Raw genomic sequence first — 23,393 nt, forward strand, 5'->3', positions numbered from 1 at the left:
TAAGGATCTGGAAATAACCCCACAAAGCACTTGGCACACGGTTCCTAGCTCCTAGTAAATGCTACCGTGTGGTCGCTTTTATTATTCTGTGATGGGTGTGATCTCATTTAATCCATACCCTAGTCTTATAAGGTAGACCTCAACCCCAAAAGGGGGCAAAGGGGCCTCAGTGCCGGAGTGACTTGCCCCAGGCCTTGGGATGTGCAGGCAGTGAAGCTGGCAGTCAAGCCCAGCCCCCTGTTTCCCCTGCTTTTTGGTATTCCTCACGGTCCTAGCCAGGACACTCAGCAAAGCCTTGCGGAGTCATCTTTCCTGGCTGGTTTGAAGGGAGCAGGAAGTGGACCCCTTGAGCATTCCATCCCCTTTCAGACTTCTGGCGGGTCCGGCTTGCCCCCATCCCTGCCAGTGCACCGCATACCACTCCAGCACCAGGGAGTGATGGCACTGAGTGGCACCCGGCCGGGGAGGAGCGAAACCAAATCACGCCCCCGGGGGAAATCAGCCAGTTCCTTGGTGTTTGTTTATTTTCAATAGCAGAGCGTAAAGCTACGAAAAGAAAAAGAGAAGTAAGGGAAAGACCTGCCTGGCTAATCCCCCATGACTGGGGCAGCCCCTGCCTGAACCCCGCTGCTGGGAAACAGAGAGGAGCCGATAGCTACCCGGCAGGCTCTGGGCGTGCGACGTGGTGAAGGGTGTGTGCTGGAGGCCCCTCTGGAGTGGCTTCCTGAACTTCCCACGCCCACAGGCACAGCCCTGGCCCTGCCAGGGGCTGCTCTTCTCGACACCCTTGTGGTCAGGATGGTTTTCACATCATGTCAGATCTTGGTTTCCGGTTTAATTCTCCAGCAACATTGGAAGCTACCATTTCCTTCTCGGGCTGAGTCTCCCTTTGTACCCGCTGATGTTTGTGTCTAGATAGTCTTCACCCCACCAATTATGGAATTTGAGCCCGTGCAGACCTTGGTGTGGGCTCCCGGGGACCGTGGAAGAAGACGCTGTGTGTGATCGTTCGTGTGCTCACCCCACGGCTAACGCTGGGGCAGAGCCGTCTCGCCATCAGTGTGTTTTGGTTCTTTTTGCTACCAGGCCAGGGTTTTCTTTGTTTGTCTCTGTTTTTCTAAAACCCTTTAAAACACATCTGAAGGAGGAGCTTTTTTCCTGGAGGGAATTGAGAGGGAGTGTTAGAAGGCGTGGAGGTGCAGCAATAGACCGACTTTGGGTGCTGGCCCAGACGGTGGCGAGAAGATGAGATGAAGTAAAGGTAATGTTGTTTAGCACAGTGCTGCGTGTCAGGCAGTGTCCTTGTACCCGTGAAGTCAGACTCTCTTGGGAAAGGTGTCTGAGAAGAAAACAAGAAGGTCCCCATGGGATTTTGACAGGTGTACCCCCGTTAAAAGACGTGGAGAATGCCATCTCATTAACATCACACGGAGCTCTCGGTGGTCACAAAAGCTAGTGTCCAGAGAAGGTAACTTGCCCAGGGACACACTGCGGGTATCCAAGATGCCGCCTGTCCCCTTCCTCTGGGAGGCTGTCCCTGGGTGGGGGTGGACAGCCAGTTGCAGATGAGGGGGCAGCGGCACACGGCCGTCTGCCCTGGGCGGGTCTGAGGCTGGTGTGAGTGGCAGCCGATGGGCCCTGTGAGGAGGAGGCCTCAGCTCAGGGGTCAGAGTGTGTTGAGGAGGTGGTGTGACTGGCGGGTGGGCCAGGGGTCGGGCACTAGGGGTGTGACCTTGGCAAGTTATTGAACTCTTTGAGCCTCAGTTTTCTCAACTGGAAAATGGGTTGGTGAGCATCCTACGGTTGTGCTGAAGGTCAGATGCGATCGTATCAGTGAAAGAGTCTGACACATATCTAAGGGCTCAGACAAGGTAATTTCTCCTCTGTTACCCACCCTCCTTCCTTCTCTAGAAGGGTTGTTTCAAGTAGCTGCCTGGCTGCTTTCCTGCACCACTGTGAACTCAGTGAAAACCAGCTGCAGTCTCCTTCTCTCCCTGCTTCCCCTTTCCCAATGCTCATGGCGAGGGGGCCCCAGGTCTGAGGCTGTGTTCCCAGCCAGGCACTGCAGGACCTGGCTGTTCACTTTTTGGTTCCAGCATCTTCCTCTCCCAGGAAGGGCCCTGGTCCAGGAGCTAGCAGCGGCCTCCTCTCCCTGCAGTTTGTAGGACACCTTGCTGCACACGTTTGCGGTTCCCTGGCTGCCTGGGTCTCGCTGAGAGTGTGCAGCTGGCTTTTCTTCCTGGGCGGGCTTGAGTGGTGATAAAGCAGCCAACCGTTGAATGCTGCTGCCAGTCAGGACTGTTGGTTTCCGGTGACAGAACCGAGCTTAAATGAGCTTAAGCAAAAATGGGATACCTTGGGCGGGTCTAGGGGTGTCTCAGAGGTTCAAAGAAGGCACTGCAGAATCCAGCCCCAGAAAGAGAACAGGCGACGCCCAGCATCCCCAGACCAGCATCCTATTCAGTGTTCCATGGCTGCAGGCAGCTCCCAGCTGACCCCACACAGCCCTCACCCGTCCCAAGAGGACGGCCTTCCCCAGGTTTTTCAGATTGGCGCTTGGCCCAGATTGGAGCAACTGCACACCTTTCATATCCAACAATGTGGCCAAGGAGGAAAGATACTCTGGGGAACTGTCTTGAGTCCCATGCCCACCTTTTTGTCTGGGGAGTAGGAGATGGGGTGCAATCTGTTATCAGAACAAAGGGAGAAGGATGCTAGTGATATTAATAACGAAGAATAATACTAACTCACTTTTATTGAGTGCTTACTTTGTGCCAGACATTATTCTAAGTTCTTCACCTACATAACTCATTTAATCTTCACAGTCAATCTCATTTTAGATACCAGGATGCTAAGGTGCAGGGATGTTAGGCAATTTGCCCAAGGTCACAGAGCTAGCTAGTAAGAGAGCTGGGATTGAACCCAAGCAGAGGACTCCAGATGTGCTCCTAACCACCCACTCTAACGCAGACAATAACAACAGACGTCGTCTCGAGCACTTACTCTGAACTTCCCACTGGGCTGCGTCCTTTACAGCATTGTCTCATTTCATCTTCACACAGCCCTGTGGAGTACGTGCTAATATTATTCCCATTTTTAGATAAGAAACTGAGGCTCACAGGGATAATATGACTTTCCCAGGGCCACCTGGCTAATTTACAGTGACACAGCTCGGGTAGGAACCCAGGTTTGGCTGATTCCAGGTCTGAGCTCGAGACCGCTCCCCTGGATAACCTTCACATTTAGATACCTGTCTTGATCTATCGGGTGTTTGGGACGAGGAGCAGACCTGGGTCGGCATCTGAGCCTTCGTCCTCTGTCCGGGGGGCTGGAGTATGGAGACCTCTGCTTAGCACACACTGCTGCCCTAGGGGCCAGCTTTGTGGTTCTGAGCTGGTCTTGATGTGTCTTACGCTAACTCACACCAAAGCGTCTTGAATAAGCCTTCAGTGCATCTAAGCTCTGGATTTCTTCATCCTTCCATTCAACAAATATTGATGGAGTGCCTTGTGGGTGGTAGGCCCTGTTCCAAGTGCTTGGGGTCCTTCAGTCAGAGAACAGCAGAGAGGAGGGTCCCTTGAGTTCCTCTCATGTCCCTTGGGATCCATGAGGCCACTCAAGCTCAAAGGAAACCTTTCCTGCATCACTTAAGTCAGGCCTCTAGGGGCCTGGAGGCCTCATGCTTCTTTGCTGGGGACTGGCATGATGTCCTGTCCAAGAGGGGACATTGTTTCTCCTTCTGATTGATTACAAAGGGAAACCTTGGGTTGGGGAGCGAACATGAGCATAGACTCAGGCCGGCTGGACCGTGAGTCCAGGCTGCTGTGGTTGGTGCTAAGGCACCTGGCTGTGCTATGCCTCAGTTTCGCCCTCTGTAACATGACTGGGCTGCCTCACGGGGTTGCTGGGAGGATTATCTGAGATAGCACATGCTAACCACCTGTCATAGTGCCTGCACGTGGTTAACCCCTCTCTCTCTTTTTAATAACTGACTAGCTTTGTGGGTGTCTCTAAAAGTCGGGGCCCATGGAGGGGGCAGCTAGAAGGGGTCCTTGGTGAGGAAGTCATCAATTACATCAAGCCCCTCATTTTACGAGGAAACTGAGGCCCCTCGAGTGGGGAGGCTGGTGGGAACCTCCTGGCTTAGTGGAGTTAGGGTGTTCGGCTGTTGGTCAGGCAGAGGGTACGAGTTGGTCCTTGGAGGGGCTGGATCCCAATGTGCCCAGGCCTATTGGGAATGTGACCCAAGCAGAACCTCAGAGAGCCCGTTTCCCTGTTGTCAGTCTCAGCGATGTCCCAGGGTGGGGAGGGGCTTCTGATCCTGAGATCTAGGAGCACAGGGAGGCCCCTGGTTCTCAAACCTGGTTACACCGACAGTGGAATTCTGCACCAAGATATGCAGCTTCCCCACCTGCTGCACCCAGAAGGTTCCCTTGAGAGGCAGGGGACAGATAAGTGGAGGCCTCCAGCCTCTCTGACTTCAGCTCGAGGCAGCAGCACGGAGCCTACAGCTGAGGCTGCTGGAATGTGGCCAGGGCGGGCCAGCCTGTTTGTCAGCTGCCACAGGCCGGAGAGGTGTGGCTTGAAAATGAGGATGATGACCGGGATGATTGTGGCTTCTGCCCAGGTGGCTGCCCTTGGAGCTTGCCAGGCCACTTTCGGGGTGTACAGGCTCATCACAGCCACGCTAGTAACCCTCTCACCTCTGTGTGGTGGGAGAGACCGTGAGTGCTGGGTCAGCCAGGCCTGGGTTTGAACCAGCCGTGCCGTGGGGCCTTGGCAAGTGTCCTCTGCTCTCCAGGCCTCTGTTCCAGTCTGTGAGAAGCCACTGAGACAAAGCAAGTCTCGTCTCTAACGTGGCTTGTTCCCTGCACGGCCAGTGTTCAGTAAATACTTGCTTCTTTCCCGTCAACAGTCTGAGAATTCTGAACAGTGAGTCCCGACTCCTGGGCTCTAAATGCAAGTCTTTGTGTACCAGAGAGAATATGCGTGTGTTTGTGTGAGCAGGTGTGCTGAGCAAGGGTGTGGACAGCCGTGCTGTATGGGTATTGTCTCATAGATCTCAATTTCACATCTGTGCTAGTTTTTATCCTCTTTTTTCTTTTTTTTGAGGAAGACTGGCCCTGAGCTAACATCTGTGCCCATCTTCCTCTACTTTATATGTGGGACGCCTACCACAGCATGGCTTGATAAGTGGTGCACAGGTCCGCACCTGGGATCCGAACCGGGGAACCCTGAGCTGCCAAAGCGGAACATGTGCACTTAACCACGGCGCCACTGGGCCGGCCCTAGTTTTTGTCCTCTGGAGGCTACCTCTTAAAATTGGAAACTGTGAAAGTAAATCCTTAGAAATGTCTCGGGCTCCATTTTTCAAACAGATGTCGGGTCATTTTCTGCAGAAGCAGTAGGATGTAACCAAATCATTTGGGCGGTCATTGGAAGCCAAAATAATAATTTGTTTAGGAAATTCAGCCATGATCAGATGGTCCACTTTTATAACTTCCTAGTTTATTTAGCATTTTGGACATTTCCGTCCTAGGAAATATGACAAATTTCACATTAATAGCAAGTTTTTACACCAGCTTGATTTACTTTCATTGTGTCTTAAGCTTTAGAAATTCTGGCATTTTCTATTTTTACTAAAGCAGCTAGTAAAACATTCTTTTCCAGATCCATCTTGCTTTCTCTAGGCCTTTGTGTAGAGATGTGGTAAGCCATTAGGGTCCCAGACGGTGGCAGACAATAGAATTTGTTTCACCATCTCACTATTCCTTTCTTCACATGCAAAACTTGAAGCATGGAGAGAAATCCTTTATTTCCTCTTGCTGGGTGAAGTGTTCCTAGGGGCAGAGCAGACAGCTTGTGGGGCCTCTTGTGGGAGAAGATAGGAGGCTGTAATGTAAGATAACGTAACTGACATTCCTTGTTGGGCTCTTGTTTTTAAAGGAACATGGCAACCTGTGCATGGCTCGTCCTGGAAGGAGATGACATTAGTCATTGCAATGCCTGAGAATCAAGTAAGTCACAGTGTCAGATCTCTTTGATGGCATCGAATCGCTCTTGGGGGGCTGGCTTCAGGCTTTGGAAAGTGTAGGGGAGCGTGCCCTCTTTCTTTAAGACCCGTGAACATGACCCCATTTGGAGAAGCAATGGCTGGTGAGAGCCCTCCGTCTTTGCCTGCAACTTCCAAGTTTGCACAGCCCTCCCGTGCTGTCAGAGGAGGAAGGGAGCCTTAAGACTGAGATTTGCCGGGCACGTTGAAGACCTGTGTGACTCGGTGGTCTTTGCCTGGGTGGCATCTCTGCCCCATCTTCCCCCGAGTCAGACCAGCAGCTCAGCTGTCCTGCTTCCTGTCAGGCCCCTCAGTCAGACCTCAGCCTCACTCTCCAGCCTCGTTTCCCGCCTCTCCTCTGCCCTGGCTGCAGTCCCACAACTCCAGGAACAGATCTCTGCTTGCGGGACAGCTGTGCCCTCTGAGAAGCTTCCCTCACTTGCCTGGCAGCGTCGGTGCCTCTATCTCCTCCACACTCAATAGCGCTTAGTTCAGACCTCAGACACGTCATCAGCTGAGCTAAAGCTTGTTCACTTGTCCATCTCACCCACCAGCTGTGGGAGCCTTGAGGGCAGGGGCCCGTCCTCCAAACTTCTTGTCTGAGCCATCCTGGAGGCACAAAACCGGGCACGTGGCAGGGGGTCCCCAGCTGTTTGTTCACTGAAGGAGTTCCAACCCTGAGGTTTCTTCAGGGCTTTTTGGCTCCCCGAGCTCCATCACAGTGTCTCCTGGGAGCCTGGCTCCCTGGGAGGGGAGTCATTTCATCCTCCTTAGCTTGCAGACTTGGAGACTGAGTTCTGAGCAGTGAGCTAACTCGCCCCAGGCTGTAGCTAATAAGGACCGGGATGCACGTGTCCTGTGGCCAGGCTGGTCTGGTTTCTGTAACACCAAATTTTGTAATTAGAGAAAACCGAGAGATTATTTAGCACCAACCCTTCATTATCATGTAGGGAAACTGAGGCCTGGCCTGAAGATGCTTTCTCAAGGTTACATAACTAAGTAGAGCCACATGGAGAACTGGATCACAGGCCCTGGACTCCTAGTCTAGCACTTTCCACTCCCCCTCCCTCCTCCTCTGCCTCCCTTCTGTATACAGCAAGCAGAGAACAGTTTGGGACCATCATTCTGCATTTGCAGGAGGATGAAGAACTTACAGAATGGCCTGAGTTAAAGGGAACATAGAGCTTCCCTGAGGTGTGAGACAGATGAGGGCCTGGATGAGGGAGAGGGAGAGAGGAGGGGAGGGAGCATCAGGGCCCAATCCAAAGCTGGAGCAGGCTGGAGCCCCCAGTGGAAGGGCAGCAAGCAGCCATGTCTGGGCATTTCGAGGCTGGCCTGGTGGGCACTGAGGATCCACGGTGGGTGAGGAGTCCATGTTGAGATCCTGAACAGCAGAATGAGAAGGGGTTGACTCGACCACGGAGAAAGCTGTTCCAGTAGCTGTGATTCTTAGTATCTGGGCAAAGAGGTCCTGGATAGCCAGTCTACTGTGGCTATCCCTTTCCCGGAGAAACACAGAATGCAGAGTGTGTCCACAGAGGAGGGTTGGGCAATGGACAGTGAGTTTCATCACTGTCTGAAATGCATATGGAGAGGGAAGCATGTGCATTTCTGGCTGGCTCATTCCTATTGTGCTCAAATGAATTTTTCTGATAGACCACACTTCCAGCTGGTCTTTTCTCCGCTTCTCGGTCTTAGGGGTCTCCCGGGTCTTTCATTCAGTCCAGGTTTGGTAGAGAGCCAGGTAACTCCTGGCTACTCTTTTCATTTTGACTCTAGCTCTTTGCTTCCTGGGCATACGGTCTGAGGACTGGGGCTGACTTCAGGCTCCTTCTCCACTGGCAGGTTGAAACATACACTTTGCCCAAATTACAGAGAATGCGATATTTGCCAAATAGGTACCTTGGATTCTTTTCCAAAACATGACCAGGTTATAAGCTTCTCTAGGGCAGGGAAAGCGTGAGTATTGTATCATTATTGTTTACACCTTGGGTTTATGTTGCACTTTACATTTTATGAAGATCATTTCATCTTCGTAATAAGGCAGGTGGATTTACTCCCATTTTACAGATGAGAAATCTGACTTAGACACGCTGTAACCTGCCCAGGGTAATGTAGCAGCCTGAGGGCTCAGCAGGGACGCAGCTCCAGCCTCCTGTTTATAAATTCCATGCTGTTTCTAGTCTACTGAGCTCCGACCCTATGTAAATCCCTGGAGGGCTGGGACATAAGAGGAGCTCAATAAATATTTGTTGAATGAGTGAACTTTGGCTCTATTTTTCCCTTTTTTTAGGGGGAGGGTGTTCTTAACCATAAATAGATCTTTGGCACAAAGGAAACACTACGCTGTGAAGTATTGAATTTCTTGCCATGATAAGGAACTGTAAGTTCTCTTCTTGCCCAGCCTCACCTCCGGGAACTGGGTCATGCACACTGAATAATTAATTCCTTGAATCTTTTGCTCAGCTTCCTCCTCCTGACGCTGAGGTGATCTGTTTGACACTGATCTTTGAAAGGCCCCTGGCAGACACAGATCCTCTTGTTTGTTGTCATAAACTTTCAGATGACCCATGTAATTGCCCGTGGTCTATTCTCGGGGCCTAATCAGGTCAGACTTCCCCGGGTTAATTCCATCTCCTTCGGCCACTTCTCACCATCATCCTCCCCTAGACCAAAGAAGAGGGGTGGTTGTGGGTTATCTTGGGGATTTAGGGTTCTGTAGGGCCAGGAAGGCCCACTTCTCCCTTCTCACTGACCTCTGAACTCCCCAAGGTTTTGTGTCGAGGGCTGGAGAAAGAACAAACAGACCACATGAGGTCGGGAAAGAATGCATGGGGTGCTGGAGGCAGTTATCAGAAGATCTGCTGGGCCTGCTCTTTGCCTAAGTGACTCTTGGGTCGTGTTTCCTAGAGTCTGCAGGGGATCCAGCTGGCCTCCTTAGAGTTACCTCATTAGATCCTGAGGTCAATGGAGTAGAGTGGGAAAAAGAGAAGGCTGAGACCAAAAGACCCACAGTTCTGGTGTTGGTTGTTCACAGCTTAGCTGCCTGGCCTTGAGCCAGTCACAGAGCATCACCTGCCCTCAGATTTCTTATTAAGGAAATACAGCAGGCACAGAAGATTGGGTGGTACCTTAAAGGAGCCTCCGAGACATCTGTGGTTCTCAGTGCCCACTCTGTGTGCCCTCGTGATTGGCACCGTGTCTCCTCCAGGTCATCTCCTCTTCACGTGGCTAGAGCTTGCTTTGGTAGGCACTTTTCTCCTGGCCTCTGGAGCATTGCCACCTCTCCCCTGCCCCATCCTGAGATATGCCAGCATGCAGATAAATACCGCCTGTGACTGTCCTAGTGTCCTGCCCAGCAGCATGGGGAAAAATCTAACATTTGAGAGTGCTGGGGACTTCCGGGGTGTAGGTTGGTGTAGGAGGGGAGTGGGAAAAATCCCGGGGTGGAAAAAAGCCAACGGAGATAATTGGGGGTTGTTGGGATAACCAAGTTCTTGATGCCTCAAGGTACCTGGACTCTTGTTGACCAGAGGGTACCATACATGTTCTTAAGAATATGGCCCCAAGTTTATCCTCCTCTTCCCTGGCCAGGCTCTCTGGTCAGGGGTGGCCAGACACTCTTGAGCAATAAAGCGTTGGTAGAAGTCTGCTCAGTATGAGTAAGAGATGCTGCAGACAGACACTAACACAGAATGGGGGAAGGTTGAGGCAGGCGGCTCTGTCTCGAGGACTTAGGGTCTTAGAGTGTTAAAGCTGGAAAGAGCTTACAGATCATCGAATCCAATTCTCCTATTTATGGGCAAAGAAACTGAGCCCCAGAGACATGACTTAAGCAGACCCGTAAAGCAAGCTAGTGGTAGGACTGAGATGGAAGCCTAGTCTCCTGGTTCCAACCTTGGGAATCATGAACAGCAGATGAAGTGTCTCTTTCCCCAGTGCCATGTTGCATCCTCGCTTGGGTTCAGCCACTGCACTTTCCACTCCTCTCTTTGGCCCTGAGCTTGATTGTCTAAGGTGTTAGCGGGCCCCCACTGCTCCCACCTCTTTGTTTATGGAGGCCTAATAAAACTTGGGTGCAACGTTGGGAGAGTTCAAGGCTTCTTCTCATGTGTGGGCTGTTTGGCTCGTTTTTAATGACTTAACGCTGTTGAGTCAGCATTATTCCGTTTTATGGTATGTCTTGGGGTGAAAGATTAATTCAAGACAGGAAATGAAGGATACGGTGGCCTAGCCTCAGCAGTAGTGGCCTCTTGTGGGTTTGTCATTCAGATAAACATCACCTTTGTTGCTGAGCAGGCCTCGTTCTGAGACTCTCAAACGCAGGGCGTGGACTGAGGACAGCCTGTACTTCCCTTGCTCTGAGAGAGGGTGCTTTGGGTTAAAGGCCGGCCACACCATCATTATATTGATGGCCCGGGAACCAGAACGGAAGCCATTCACTTGTTTCTCTAGGACTTCCTTTGGCTCAGCATTTCCCACTGAGCTCAAGGAAATGCATCTTGAGCTCTTTCCATTGGGCAGGCACTGGCATTAGATATTTTACCTTGTCTGTCCTTCACAGCAGCCCTCTGAGAGGTGAGCATTGCTATTTGTCATGTTGAGAAGAAAATTGAGGCAGATATGGGTTCAATAACTTGCTCATGTCCTACAGGGGCCAGGGCTCAGGCACGGGATGTGACTCCAAAGCCTTTACTCATGTCACATTTCGCACGACCCGTTTTTGCACAGCGAAGGGACGATGGGGCTAACTGGGCCAGGCATTGATTGGGGCATGGAGCATTTATGATGGGGCTTCTGACTGCCAGGCCCTGGGCTTGTTTGTGGGGATGCAAAGGTGAATAAGACCTAGTCCCTTTATTCCCAGGAGCTCATGGCCTGGCCTGGTGGCAGGACAGACGTGTAGAGTCACAGCCACTGTTCTAAGCATTGTCATAGAGAGACACACTAAGTGCTCTGGAAGCGCTGAGAAGAGAACCCTGCACCAAGCAGGTGCTGTGGGACTTGGGTGTTGAAGGATGAATAGGAGATTGCCAGGCAGAGAAGGAAGCAGAGGGTTTTCCAAGTGCAAGTGGTGGTGGTATGAAAGGGTCGATTCGTATTTGGAAGTGAGGAGGAGTTCTGTGTGTGTTTTCTTCTCAACGGAGAGTAAAGGAGTGGAACATTCGGTTGAGAGATAAGCTGGGAGAGGAGGGGGTTTGGAGCCTGACTGTCAAAGGCTTTGTAAAACACTTGCTAATTATGAGAGAGTGGTTGAAAGAAATATCAGGAGGGACCAGCAACGATTCTGCAGGTATGAATTCTCCAGACGTCTGAAGAACCTTTCTCTGTAGAAATGTGACAGGGCTCATTTTCAGACAGTTTCTGTCTCATGCACCGGTGGAGGTGTTTACTGATGGGGTGAAGGCATCGGGGAGGGCTGGGCCGCGCTGACAGTTCATATTTAAAATCTCTCAGATTCCTCTTGCCAAATAAGCTGATAGCAGACGCCCTTGTGAGTTCATGTGCAGACCGCCTCTCCAGGGACAGCTCTGCATTCCAGACGGGGCCACAGAATGATTCTGGAGCAGCTGGGGGTGGGAGTGAGAAGGCTCCTTGACGTAAAGACCAATGGAAAGCTATCGTTGTTTTTAAGGATGATGTTTGCAAGGCTATAGTATCCAGGAAGCAGATTATTTGCCCTGAGGGTGAACCAGAATCTTTAAAATGTCAACTCTTTAGAGTGGGAAGAGTAACGGGAGAGAGAGGGAGCCTCTCCTCTTTCATGAACGCCTTCCTGAGGTCTGCCCCGGGAAATCTGCTGTGGAAACTGAGCTTTGAGCCTGGCTTGTCCTCTGTGGAGAGGAGGGGAGCAAAACCTGGAAGGTGATTTGGAGTCAGGGGCTTCTTGGTTTCGTGTCACAGTCCACCTTTTGTAGCCCCTGGGTTTTGTTTCTTCATGAAGAAAGAGAACCTCCTTTCTGGGACAGCTACTGCTTATTTCGGTGAATGTGTTTTCAGAACATAAGCCCAAACACCAAGAGAGGGGTCCAGCATCTTCAGCCAACACAAATTTACTCCATTGGGATGGTGGAACACTGCCTCCCTAACCTCCGCAGAAGATTCACCAGCTTGGTCACACCTTCTGCATCCTCTCCCCTGGGGCTGCTGTCTCTTGGGGTTTGGGTCAGTGAGGGGCATTTTGACCCACTGAATCGGGGCATGCTCAAGGCAGTCAGTGGTCCTGGAGCATTGTCCCAGTATCTCGGAGCTCCCAGGAACCTGGCCTTTGAGTGTCACCTGGAGAGGCGAGCATCCTTCTCCTCAGACCTCTTGTCCTCCCTCACACGTCCACACTGCCCTGAGGGCCAGGGCCGTCCCCAGTGGGCAAATGTCACAGGACTTCCAAACCCCAGTGCTTGTGTGCCTAGTCCCGGAGGGCGAAGTACAACCTGTCAAGCCACATGCTCCCGTGTCTTATCAGAGAGGCCTTTCTGTATTGACTGCCTGGAACCTTAATTGGTTCTGTAGATCTTTAGGGAAAACAGTTCCCAGGAGACTTCAGTTCCTTTGCACAGTAAGGAAGTGGCCCAAACTGTCCTTCTCTCTCACTTCTGCTCTGACGGCTGAACTGCCTCCTGAGGACAGTATTTCACGTGGATGCGGAGGTCCCCTTGGATGGGCGGGGCCTGGTCAGGTGAGGACGATTCTCCCAGAGCCATCTCACCCCTCCAGCTTCTGGCCTGCTTGCTCCGCTGAGGTTGTATCTGAGAGCTGTCAAGCCGTGTGCATTTAGCACATGACCTGGCACATTGTGATAGATATCTGTCGGATGAATTATGAACAAATAAATAACTAGCATGTAAATCTTCCCATTTTCCAGCAGGAGCAGAAAGGCAGTGAGCAGGTCTCAGGCTGAGTGGTCTACCTGCTCCCCAGGACCCAGCATGCCATCCAGAAAAGAGCCCTCTGTCCTTGGCACAAAGGGAGTTACACATCTCCCGTCTCCTAGGCTCAGGCCTGCGGGGGGGGCCCCTGGTCTTTGATCCACATCCAGAAATTCTCCTCTTCAAGACCACGAGTCCTGTTTTGGAGGCTTAAAGCAAACATACAGACAAACAACAACAGCAAATGGCTGGGGTGCTGGCCCAGCAAAAGCAGAGGCCGGGCTGCCAGCTCCCCTGCTTGCCCGCCCACCCCCACTTGGCTGAATGTCCCATGCTGGGTCGCCTCTCTCAGGAACCTCCTGCGGGAGGGTTCTTGTTTGGTCGTGCTGCTTCTCTGCTGCATGGAGGATTTGACATTTGAATCATAGATCCCAGCTGCCCCAGTATGTTGCCGTGTCGGTAGGTAGCCTTTGAACAGCCCATTGGGCTTCTCTGACTCAGGCACGGCTCACCTGCCCGTGCAGGTGCACACACCTGCTCATAAAAACTGAACGCCGTGTCCAGGCCCTTCTGCGGGGACTGGGGTGAGGGGTGTGGCAGCTGGACTGCTGGCTGCGTGGATGGCTTCATGGAAGGAATGGCGAGCATCTCCCCTTCCCCTGCCCCGACCACACCCGCACAGAGGCCAGCTGACTGCTGAGATCCGGGGAGGGGTTATTACATTGCTAATAACATTAATCACAATAAAAACAACAAAGCCTATATAATTGCATATTAGGAAATTAATCCTGAAATTAAAGGTCTATCATTCAAATGAAACATTTTGGAAGACTTTTAAGTGAACTCTAAAGGTGGTACAATGTAAGCTGTTCCATTCCTCTTGAAACAGACTTTTACTGGTGAATGTTTATTCGTTCAACAAACGTACTAACTACTGCTAGGAGCAGACACCACACTGGCACTGAAATTACAAAAATGAATGTCAGTAGACAACTTGTTAGTGGGCGAATTAGTCAAAAGGGACATAATACAAAAAGTTGAATTATTTGAATCTTCAGTATTGATTGAATGCCAACTGCAAGTTAAAACTAAGCTCAGTAGTCCAGGAAATAGAAAAGAAACAAGAGACACTGGGCTTTTCCTTAAGAAGTTCATGTGTTAGTTGTCCAGACAGTTGATACGTAAAGAACGTGTTGGGTTCAAGGCTCAGTGACGTGTCAGCTAGTCTGGTCTATGCCCCGTACGACCCCCTGTGTTATGACTGTGTCTCCCCACTGGACAGTGATTTCTCAGAAGCTGGGGAGACAGCGCTAGCTGACCCGGTGCCCACAGTACTTCACAAGGCACAGTGCAGGTTCTCAGGAAATGAAGTGAAGAGAATTGAATGTGGTTAGTGCTTCCCAGACCTGGCTGGGCCGCAGATTTCCTTGAGGAGCTGTGGATTATCCCTGTGGACCTCAGGCTGCAGAGATTCTGTTTGAGGGTGGGCACAGGAAACTACCTGTTTCCAGGAATACTCCCGGTGAATGTGCTGTAGAGCTATATTCGGTGACCTCTGGCATCAACTCCAGGAGTTAGAAGAATGCACAGGGAAGAAAGGTCAGTAAGGGTCAGGGAAGCTAACCTTGTGCCTGCAAACTCTAGCGCATCCCTTCATAACCAGGTCTGGTGCCACTTCTTCTGTGAGCTTCTCTCTGGTCTGTCAGTCACTCCATCTCCCGCCTCTGTACCTACACATCTTGGTACCCACCTTTATGCAGATCTTACCAAAGGTTGTTAGTTTGAATTTGATTCCCTGAATAGACTCTGACATTCATATGGGAGACAGCGCATAGTAGGTCATCAGGTGGAACTATGGCGCCTGCCTTTGAATAGGTAAGGTTAGAGCAGGAGTGGGAGGAGGAAGGCAGAGATGGGGTATGGAGCACTGGAGGGGCCAGCCTGTCTGAGGCAGCCCCAGGAGAGCCCTAATGTCTTTGGGAAGTGAGCCTGATGGGGAAAGGGGGGCTGCCCAGGAGGGACTGATGAGCCCAGCAAGGGAGTTTGGACTTAGACGTGGAGTATGGGGAGCCCTGAGAGCTTTATGAACAGGGTGGTGGGAGGGTCGGTGAGATGGGAAGGGGGACCAATCAGGAGGCTTCTGCGGCAATTCTGGTGGTGGTTACAGACAAAGGGCGGTCACAATTCAAGTCACCACATCGCCCGAATTCTGCAGCTGCTCTTGGTTGGATTTTACTGACAAGCGTAGTTATTGAGCATCTGCCCTCACCAGAAGCACAGGTGCCAGCCCCGGGGACGCGTAACCTCTGGCATCGGAGAGTTCCTTCTCTGGTGAGGCAGGCAGACCCACAAGTGGATCAATGCAGTAGTTTGTATGAAACCATCACTGGAACCGCCACAGAATACAGTGTGGGAAAAGGGCATGAGGGATGGCCACGGCGGGCCTTCAAAGCAGAATGGTGCTGCTAAGAATCCCGCCTAGCCAGGCGTCATTGAGTTTCATCCTCATGTAACCCAATGGGATCAGGGCTGTTATTATCCCCTTTTTATGGATGAAGAAACTGAGGTTCAAAGAGATTGGGTAACTCGTCCAGGCTCACACACCTGTATGTGGTAGGTTAGGTTTGTAACACGTCTGCCTGACTCCAGAGTCCAAACTGGGACCCGTGATACTCTGCTGCCTTTGATGTTTCAGCTCTAAAGCCAACTGGGATTTCACCAAATGAACAGAGTCTGCATGGGCATTCTAGATGGAGGGACCAGCATAAGCAAAGGCACGGGGAGGGAGGCGTGGAAAAGTTAGGGGTATCAGGGAACTGCAGGTGGCTCAATAAGTCTTGAGTAGCGGCGTTGGGGGAAGTATGAGAGGGTAGGCTGGAGAGAAGGGCAGGCTGGAGAGGAGGGCAGGCTGGAGAGGAGGGAAGGCTGGAGAGGAGGGCAGGCTGGAGAGGGAGCAGGGGCAAATCAGGAAGGTTCTTGTTCTGCTCTCAGGATTGTCAGGAACTGTTGAAGGATTTGAACTGGGAGTGGAACCTGACCAAGTGTGCATCTCTAGCAGCAGCTTGAGGAATAGGCTGGTGGGTTGGAGGGACGTGATCTGGAAGCAGGAAAGGCATTTATGAGGAGACGTTGAGAGTCCCAGGTGAGAGCAGGGAGGAAAGACGGGAGGGCGTGGATGGGGCCATTGAGCAGGCAGGACTTGGTGACTGGCAGGCTCTGCGAGAGGAGGGAAGCAGGGCAGAGAAGGTGATTCTAAGGGTTTGGCTCGAGAGTCTGGGTGCAGATGGTGCCATTCACTGAGGTTGGTGATGTAGGGGAGAAACGAGGAGTGGGGGGTGGCATGGAAGGTGAATTGACCACACGTGAGGTCTCTGTAAAGCGTAGGGGGAAATGTTTAATTGGCAGTTGACATATGGGCCTGGAAGGCAACGGGGAGATCCACGTGGGAGGGATGGCTGGATGGGTGGTCAGGATGTAGATATTGGTTGAACTAGAGGAGTGTTTAGGTCCTTGAGAGCAAGAAGAGGGTGAAGATCAGAACCTTGGGACCCAGCAAAATTTCAGGGGCATGTAGAGAGAGACAAGTCTGCAACGGCTGAAAATGGGGAGACTATGAGCAAGATAAGGTCCGATAAGTGACGATCGGATTGAACAACAGAGAGATGGTGGCGACTTGGGGCATGATGCCGGGGTGGGCCATGTGTGTAAGCGCAAGCCAGATTGTGATAGATCGAAGGGTAAATGGAGGGGAGAAAGTGGATGTTGCCAGGGAGACGTTTCTATTGGGAGCCCAGGCTGTGGAGGGAAGGTGGGGGGGGTTGCCACTTTTTCTCCAGTAAAAGCAGATATAGATCTGACCATGCTTGAATTTGTGCGCATTTTTGAGACTGACTCCACATTGATAAATTCACAAATTAGGAAGAAAACCTACTTTTGTCAGGCAATGAATCTTTTTTTTTTTTTGGTTTGATAAGTATAGTCACTTGGAACTATTCTTCAAAATGGGAGGCCTTTGGAAGACAGACTCCGTGAGACACAGCTGGGCTGTGAGCTTCCGGGGCGGGGACTGCTCCAGGGTCATGCTGGGCTGCTGGGCGTGGTGCCATGCGCAGAGCAAGCAGGCGTTGTTGAGACATCCTCTTCAAGTTCACTTTGCCATGACTTCTTTGCCTCCTCCCCAGCATCCCTGTCTGTCCTCTGGACTAATTATTAGTGTGCAAGTCCCTGAGGCTTAATTTCAGCAAGTCAGGAGACGTAATGCCACCCAGACACAAAGGTTCACCTGGGGAGTGCCTCTAAGGGCGTGCTGAGCAAAGACTTGGTGGAAATTAGGCTTGTAGCTGTCGCAGCTCAGCGTAAGGTAGATGAGGGGGAGATGAGCCGCCCTCGCCAGCTGTGTGAAAACGCACCACTTGCTGCCTTGGTTTGGGTTGGGCTGCCTCCAGCTCGAGGTGCTGGGAGTTACCCCCACAGCTGTGTGCCGGAATGACACTTAATGAGCACATCTGGGAACCCACACCGGGAGAGGCGTCTTCCTCTCATTCTCACAGGGACGCTGTTGTTTATGACTCGCTCAAGGGAGTGCTCAGTGACTCAGAAGCCCACGTTGTTTCCACCACACCATATTGGCTTCCAGGGACCCAGGACTAGGGGGCTCAGGAGGGTTCTTGAAACCCAGGAAACAACCAGCCTCTCTGTCCTGTTCTCCTGTCTTAGTCCATTTTCAAATAGGAAGGAATGTGGGTTTTCAACATAGGGTATATAGGTGTGTGTGAGGAGTTCTTCAGTAGAGGGGTGGGCAGGCTTATTTCTGGGGGTCAAGCAACTTTTCCAGATGTTGAGATCCTAGTGGAAGGGAAGATATGAAATGACAGAGCTGCTTGTTTTTGACGTTGGCCCTCAACAGTGGTGGCGGTGAGAGGGAAGGTAATTCCCAGGTGATCAACCTTCTTTCCGGGAAGGAATGCTTTCTGACACAGGCCAAATTTGACATCCCCACCATGCTACGGCTTAACCACTCTGTTAGTTAAGGGGATGCTTCCTGCCTAATAGATAAATCCTCAATTGTCAGTGACTTCACATTCTTCAAGTTCATTTCTACATGTGTAGAGTCCACATGTTCCTGTTCATCGAGGGCTTTCTTCCAAGAGGACCTCCAGGGGGTCCAGCTCCCTCCTTCTCACAGCTTTACCATCTTCCACATGTGGTTTCCAAGGCTGCTGTGCTCTGGCAGAAGTGAAAAGAGCATGGGAGGTTCTTATGGGTTCATCGTGGAAGCAGTAAGCATTGCTTCTGCTCACATGCCATTACCTAGAGCTGGGCACATGGCTCACACAACTGCAAGGAAGGGCCCAGGAGGAAGGGGCACTGGTGATCAGTTAGCCGGTCTCTGCCATACCCACCCCGGCTTGAAAGTCACCTCTCAGCTGAGTTTTTATTGGCATATTAGCCACTGTCCTCATCTGATATTGCATTGAGATCTCATTACTCCAGATCCTAGCATTTTGGTGTTTGATGAAAGAAGGGAAGTATCATGAGTGAAGAGTCTAGACCAGAGACCATGTCCCTGATGTGGTGTGCAAGGCGGCACTTGCATACCGCTGGCTCCATCCACTGTGGGTGGGAGCAGTATGGGCATGCTCCTTAAGGATGTGGACTCTGAACCCTGGCTATGGGGCTTCAAGTCACAGATTCTTCACTTCTGGCCCTGTGACCTTGGGTAACTTTTCTAATTCTTTGAAAAATGGGGATAATAATAATATCTAACAATGTCTTGGCTTGTTACAATGATTAACTTCTTTAATACACATAAAGCTTTTAACACATTGCCTGAGACTTCATAGATGCTCATTAAATGTCAACGATTATTCCGTTCCCAAGGATTGAACATTCATCCATTCATTTAGCACGTACAGTATAGAGAGGACCTGGCGTTAGGAACTGGGAGTAGGGAAGTAAGACATTAATTTCAGCATGGAAGACCCTACTGTAATTGAAGTACAGGGTACTGTGGAAGGGATCCAACGCATTTTGGGAAGAGGTTGGGGTTACAGAGATGGAGACTGTCTAGAGGAGAGGAGCCTTGAAGGAAGACTAGGAGTTAGTGGGTGAGGATTTGCTCACATCCACATGCCCTGCTGAAGAACAGTGAGTGGGTATGTGATCTATCAGACGTGTTGTTTTTTAAATGGCAAAGTTCTTTGCCTTACAACGGGATTCTCCTAACATCAAAAAGATTCATACCCGGTGTCCCAGAAATTGATGTGAGCCAACGAAAGATACGCCAAGCCCCAACTTTTAGGGGTGGAAGTTTCATCCAATTACACGGCCATCATTTCCACTCATTCAAGGCTGCTGGCATCTCCAGCAGACCTGAGCTGGTCTGGACCTGTCCTCAGGGAGCTTTTAGGGAATCTGTACGCTGCAGGGAAGAATGCTGCATGCTTTCAAGGAACGGCAGCCTGCTGGCACCACTGTGCAGGGACCATCGGAACACGGGCGTGCTCTCCCTGGGCAAAGCTCTCCTTGGGAGCTAAGACCAGGGAGCCCATACCCACCTTCCCTGGGGTGCTGAAGAAGATTTCACAGGTGCCCTGTTGGCATGGCATCAGTGGTGGTTGCCTGGGGAAAGCAGAACAAGAGACAAAAATTTGGGACTTGGGAGGGCTGAACTTCCATAGGCTTCCTGGGGTCAAAAAAGATCTGAAAGGAAGACTGAGAGAAGCCCAGATGACTTAAGGAGAAAAGAAGGGGTAAAAATTATTTCAGTGAGCCAAATAAAAGCCAGCAAGATTCTTTCATTAGCCTAATGATTTATTTTGCTTATTACATTTTAACTCGAAAGTATTTAGGAAAATTAACTTCATTGTTAATTAGGCCACAAATTCTGTACTCTGGCCTCAGACAGCTCCCCCTGTTAGGTGGTGGGGTGGTTTGCTTTTTGTATGCATTTTATTTTTGTTTTTTTTTTTCTTGTGGGAAAAGATACATAAAATAGAATTTCTATTTTAAACCTTCTAACCTTTTTCAAATGTCCACTTCAGTAGCAGTAAGTACATTGCATTGTTGTGCAACTGTCACCACCATCCATCTCCAAAACTTTTTCATGATCCCAGGTTGGAAGTCTGTACCCAATAAACATTAACTCCCATTCTTCTCTTCCCCCAGCTCATGGGAACCACCATTCTACATTCTGACTCTATGAATTTGTGTATTCTGTGTATCTCCCGCTGTTAATTTTGAGATAGGCTGGCCTCCTGGAAATTGGAATTTAGGGTTCACAGTTTTCCTGGGCTCCCAGTGTGTGATCAAAATGACTTGGGGCACATGCAGAATAGGCTGCTAAGTTTCTGTTGGTAAGATGGACTCGGTGTGTGTGCCGCGATGCAAGTTATTAATGTCACTGCCTGTCCCATAACCGGGTACGCAGGTTGCCTTATTGCGGGGTCACTGGCAAGGGCTCCCATGGGCACAGCTGAGATTGGCTCAAAGGCATCATCTTCCCGGTTCCCCAGCATGGCCCTTTGGAAAGGGGCCTGCCGCGTGGGACTTGAGGGCCTGTGGTCTGGAGAGCAGAGCTGTGGGAGGAACGCGGCCTTGGAGGCTCGGCTCTGACCTGCTAGAATGTAAGCCAATTCATTCAGTTGGCACAGCATCAGGTCTTCTTGCAGAATGGCCCTTTCTTTTCTGGAGAAAAATAGCACTGCTAGGGGCATGGAGCCCCCTAGGCCTGAGGAAGAGAAGATAGAGAAGCCCACTTCCTGTTGCAAGACTGACAGTCTAGCCAGGGAGAGAAGACCCCTGGACTTGGAATGTGCATACAGGAGGGGCTTATAAAAGTTGTGCATGCTTCTGGCAGAAAATTTGGGAAATACAGAAAAATGTAAAGCTAAAAGTAAAAATCACCTGAAATGCCATCACACACACACACACACACACACACACACACTTCACAGTGGGCTTGTTTCCCTTCTACAGAGACCACAGATTGAGCCCCTGAATCTGCATCCTGCTCCTTCACTCTGCGCTATGGCATAGACATCTCCCTGTGGAGCAAATGTCTTTATAGACGTTATTTGGGAAGGACTGCCTAATGCTTTATGGTTTGATTGCGCCTTAACTGGTGAAACCACGCCCTGCAGTTGACACTCGTAGATTCTTGGAGCCTGAAAGAACTTCAGAGACTACGGAACTGAGCCTGTTTTGTTTGCACAGTGGCTTCAGAAAGTCAGGCCGCGTTGTTTCCATCTATGTGGCTCATATCATCGGTGGCTAAGCTTGTGGATTTTGTAGAGAGATGAAACTGGGCTCATTTCACAGCATTTCCGCTCACTACCTGTGGGATGTTGAGGAGGTTACTTACCTCTGTAAATGTGTCCTTGCTTCTGTCAAACAAGATGGTTAAATGGGACCGTGGATGTAAGGGGTCTGGGTCAGGGCCCAGCGTGCTGAGTGGCTGAGCAGTGTGGCTGTCAGTGTCATCTGAGGGTGATGGGAGGGGCAGGCCCAGTCTCCTCGTGCCCAGGCCACAGTTCTGCCCACCTCAAAGGCTTTGCTTCTCCTAGAAGGTCCTTGACCAAAGGCTTAGTGGTATAAGCAGAGACGTGGAGCACTGGCTAGAGACGGTCATGGAAAAATGTTTAAAATGTGTGTGGCTGTATGCGTACAAGCATGTGTACATACTCACATGCATGCACATATACATGCGCACACACTCATGCATGTATGCATGTACACACATGCATGTATGCATACACACACGTGCACACAGATGCACATATACACATGTATGTATGCACACATACACGTGCAGAGATGCATGCATACATGTATGCACATATACACATGCACAGATGCAGATGCATATATACACTGATGCATATATACATGTGTGCATGTACGTGCATATACACATGCACACACAAATGCATATATACACACATGCATGCACGTAATATACACACGCACACACGAAGATGCATATACACATGTATAACATACATATACATGCATGCATAATACACACACATATATATACATGCATACATGTACACATACACACACAATAGCAACCATATATGGCAAAGTTATACTTGTATGACAGAAAAGTGAGATGGAATTACTTCTTTTGTTTTTATTTTTTTTTTTTTTAAAGATTTTATTTTTTTCCTTTTTCTCCCCAAAGCCCCCCGGTACATAGTTGTGTATTCTTCGTTGTGGGTTCTTCTAGTTGTGGCATGTGGGACGCTGCCTCAGCGTGGTCTGACGAGCAGTGCCATGTCCGCGCCCAGGATTCGAACCAACGAAACACTGGGCCGCCTGCAGCGGAGCGCGCGAACTTAACCACTCGGCCACGGGGCCAGCCCTACTTCTTTTGTTTTTAAAGGCCTTTGCCTCTTACAGAGTAGAAACAAAGAGAGAGAGAAAAATCACCCCTTCCCATAGATCTGTGGTGAGGACTCCTTAGGATAATGCAGGTGAAATATCCTGGCCTGTTGTGGGCCTCTGATGACATTGGCCTTCTTCCTGGCACTGGAGCTGGTCAGCATTCAGGTCTCTGACTCACGGGGTTGGGGGGGATGGTGAGTCCCAGGGTCATCTGAGGATCTGTTACTGTGAGTGATTCTTAGAGGAAAGGAATGGAGGTGAGGAAGTGGGAATATGTGAGGTCACTTCAAACCAGACCACTGGAGTCAACTGACTATTGAAAAAGAGTGAGGAGAGAGCTGGGGCTGGAGTCACATGACCTTGGGCTCTCAGTGGAGGAGCAGCATAGAAGGCCAGGCCTGGACCTGGAGCCTCTCTCCCGAGCTGCCCGCCCTGGGGCAGTATAGACAGAGGGCAGTGTAGACAGAGGGCGGTGTATTGGCCCTGCGGCAGGCTGGGAACCTGTTTGGGCTTTCACAGTAGTCTCTTGAATGTGTTTTCATGAGCTTTCCTAGTAGGGGCTCCACGTGGCTTGTGTAAGAAGACTGCACGTGTGAGCTCATGCTGCCTGGGAAGGGCTTTGACCTCCTCTGGGTGATCTCAAGGGCTGAAACCAGGAACAGAAAAAGACTGTTGGAGAGACAAGATTGCTCTCCCTGGGAACAACTCAGAAGCGTTGGTCTCACTGAGGTTCTCTTCCAGGCTGAGGAGAGAGGGTGGAGTGGCTGCCCCAGGAGGCACTGTGCTCTCCATCTGGGGAGGCGACCAAGGGAAGGCTGGGGACCCCGCCTGGAAGGGGATTACAAGGAGGACAAGGGGGCCCTTTCAGTCCCTTCCCAACCCTGGGAGTTGCCCCTTTTGGTTCATGTAGGTTGCCACATGCCCTGGTGGATGGAAAGCAGGCTTCCCTGGGCTGAGTGGGAAGGTGATGATGTCTGCAGGCGTCACCTGGGAGCCTGGGGTTCCACCCGTGCTGGGCTCTGCAGAGAAGCAGGTGTGCAGGAGGCAGTGCCCACTGCTGAGGCCCCAGCTGGTTTCCACCTCATCTC

General features: G+C 50.8%; 1 protein-coding gene across 16 annotated transcripts in view; it reads left to right on the forward strand.

Annotated features, from left to right (window-relative positions):
- Positions 1–23,393, forward strand: part of MICAL2 (microtubule associated monooxygenase, calponin and LIM domain containing 2) — a 223,567-nt gene that overhangs the window by 20,617 nt on the left and 179,557 nt on the right. For 11 of the 16 annotated variants that reach the window (XR_011441127.1, XR_011441129.1, XM_023646061.2 and 8 more), the window contains one exon: positions 5,947–6,017. The exons of the other annotated variants lie outside the window; for them this stretch is intronic. The gene's annotated coding sequence lies outside the window, so the exon portion shown is untranslated. The remainder of the gene's footprint in view (positions 1–5,946; positions 6,018–23,393) is intronic. 16 annotated transcript variants of the gene reach the window in all.

Source organism: Equus caballus, chromosome 7 (genome assembly GCF_041296265.1).
Source record: "Equus caballus isolate H_3958 breed thoroughbred chromosome 7, TB-T2T, whole genome shotgun sequence".
NCBI classification, from domain to species: Eukaryota; Metazoa; Chordata; class Mammalia; order Perissodactyla; family Equidae; genus Equus; species Equus caballus.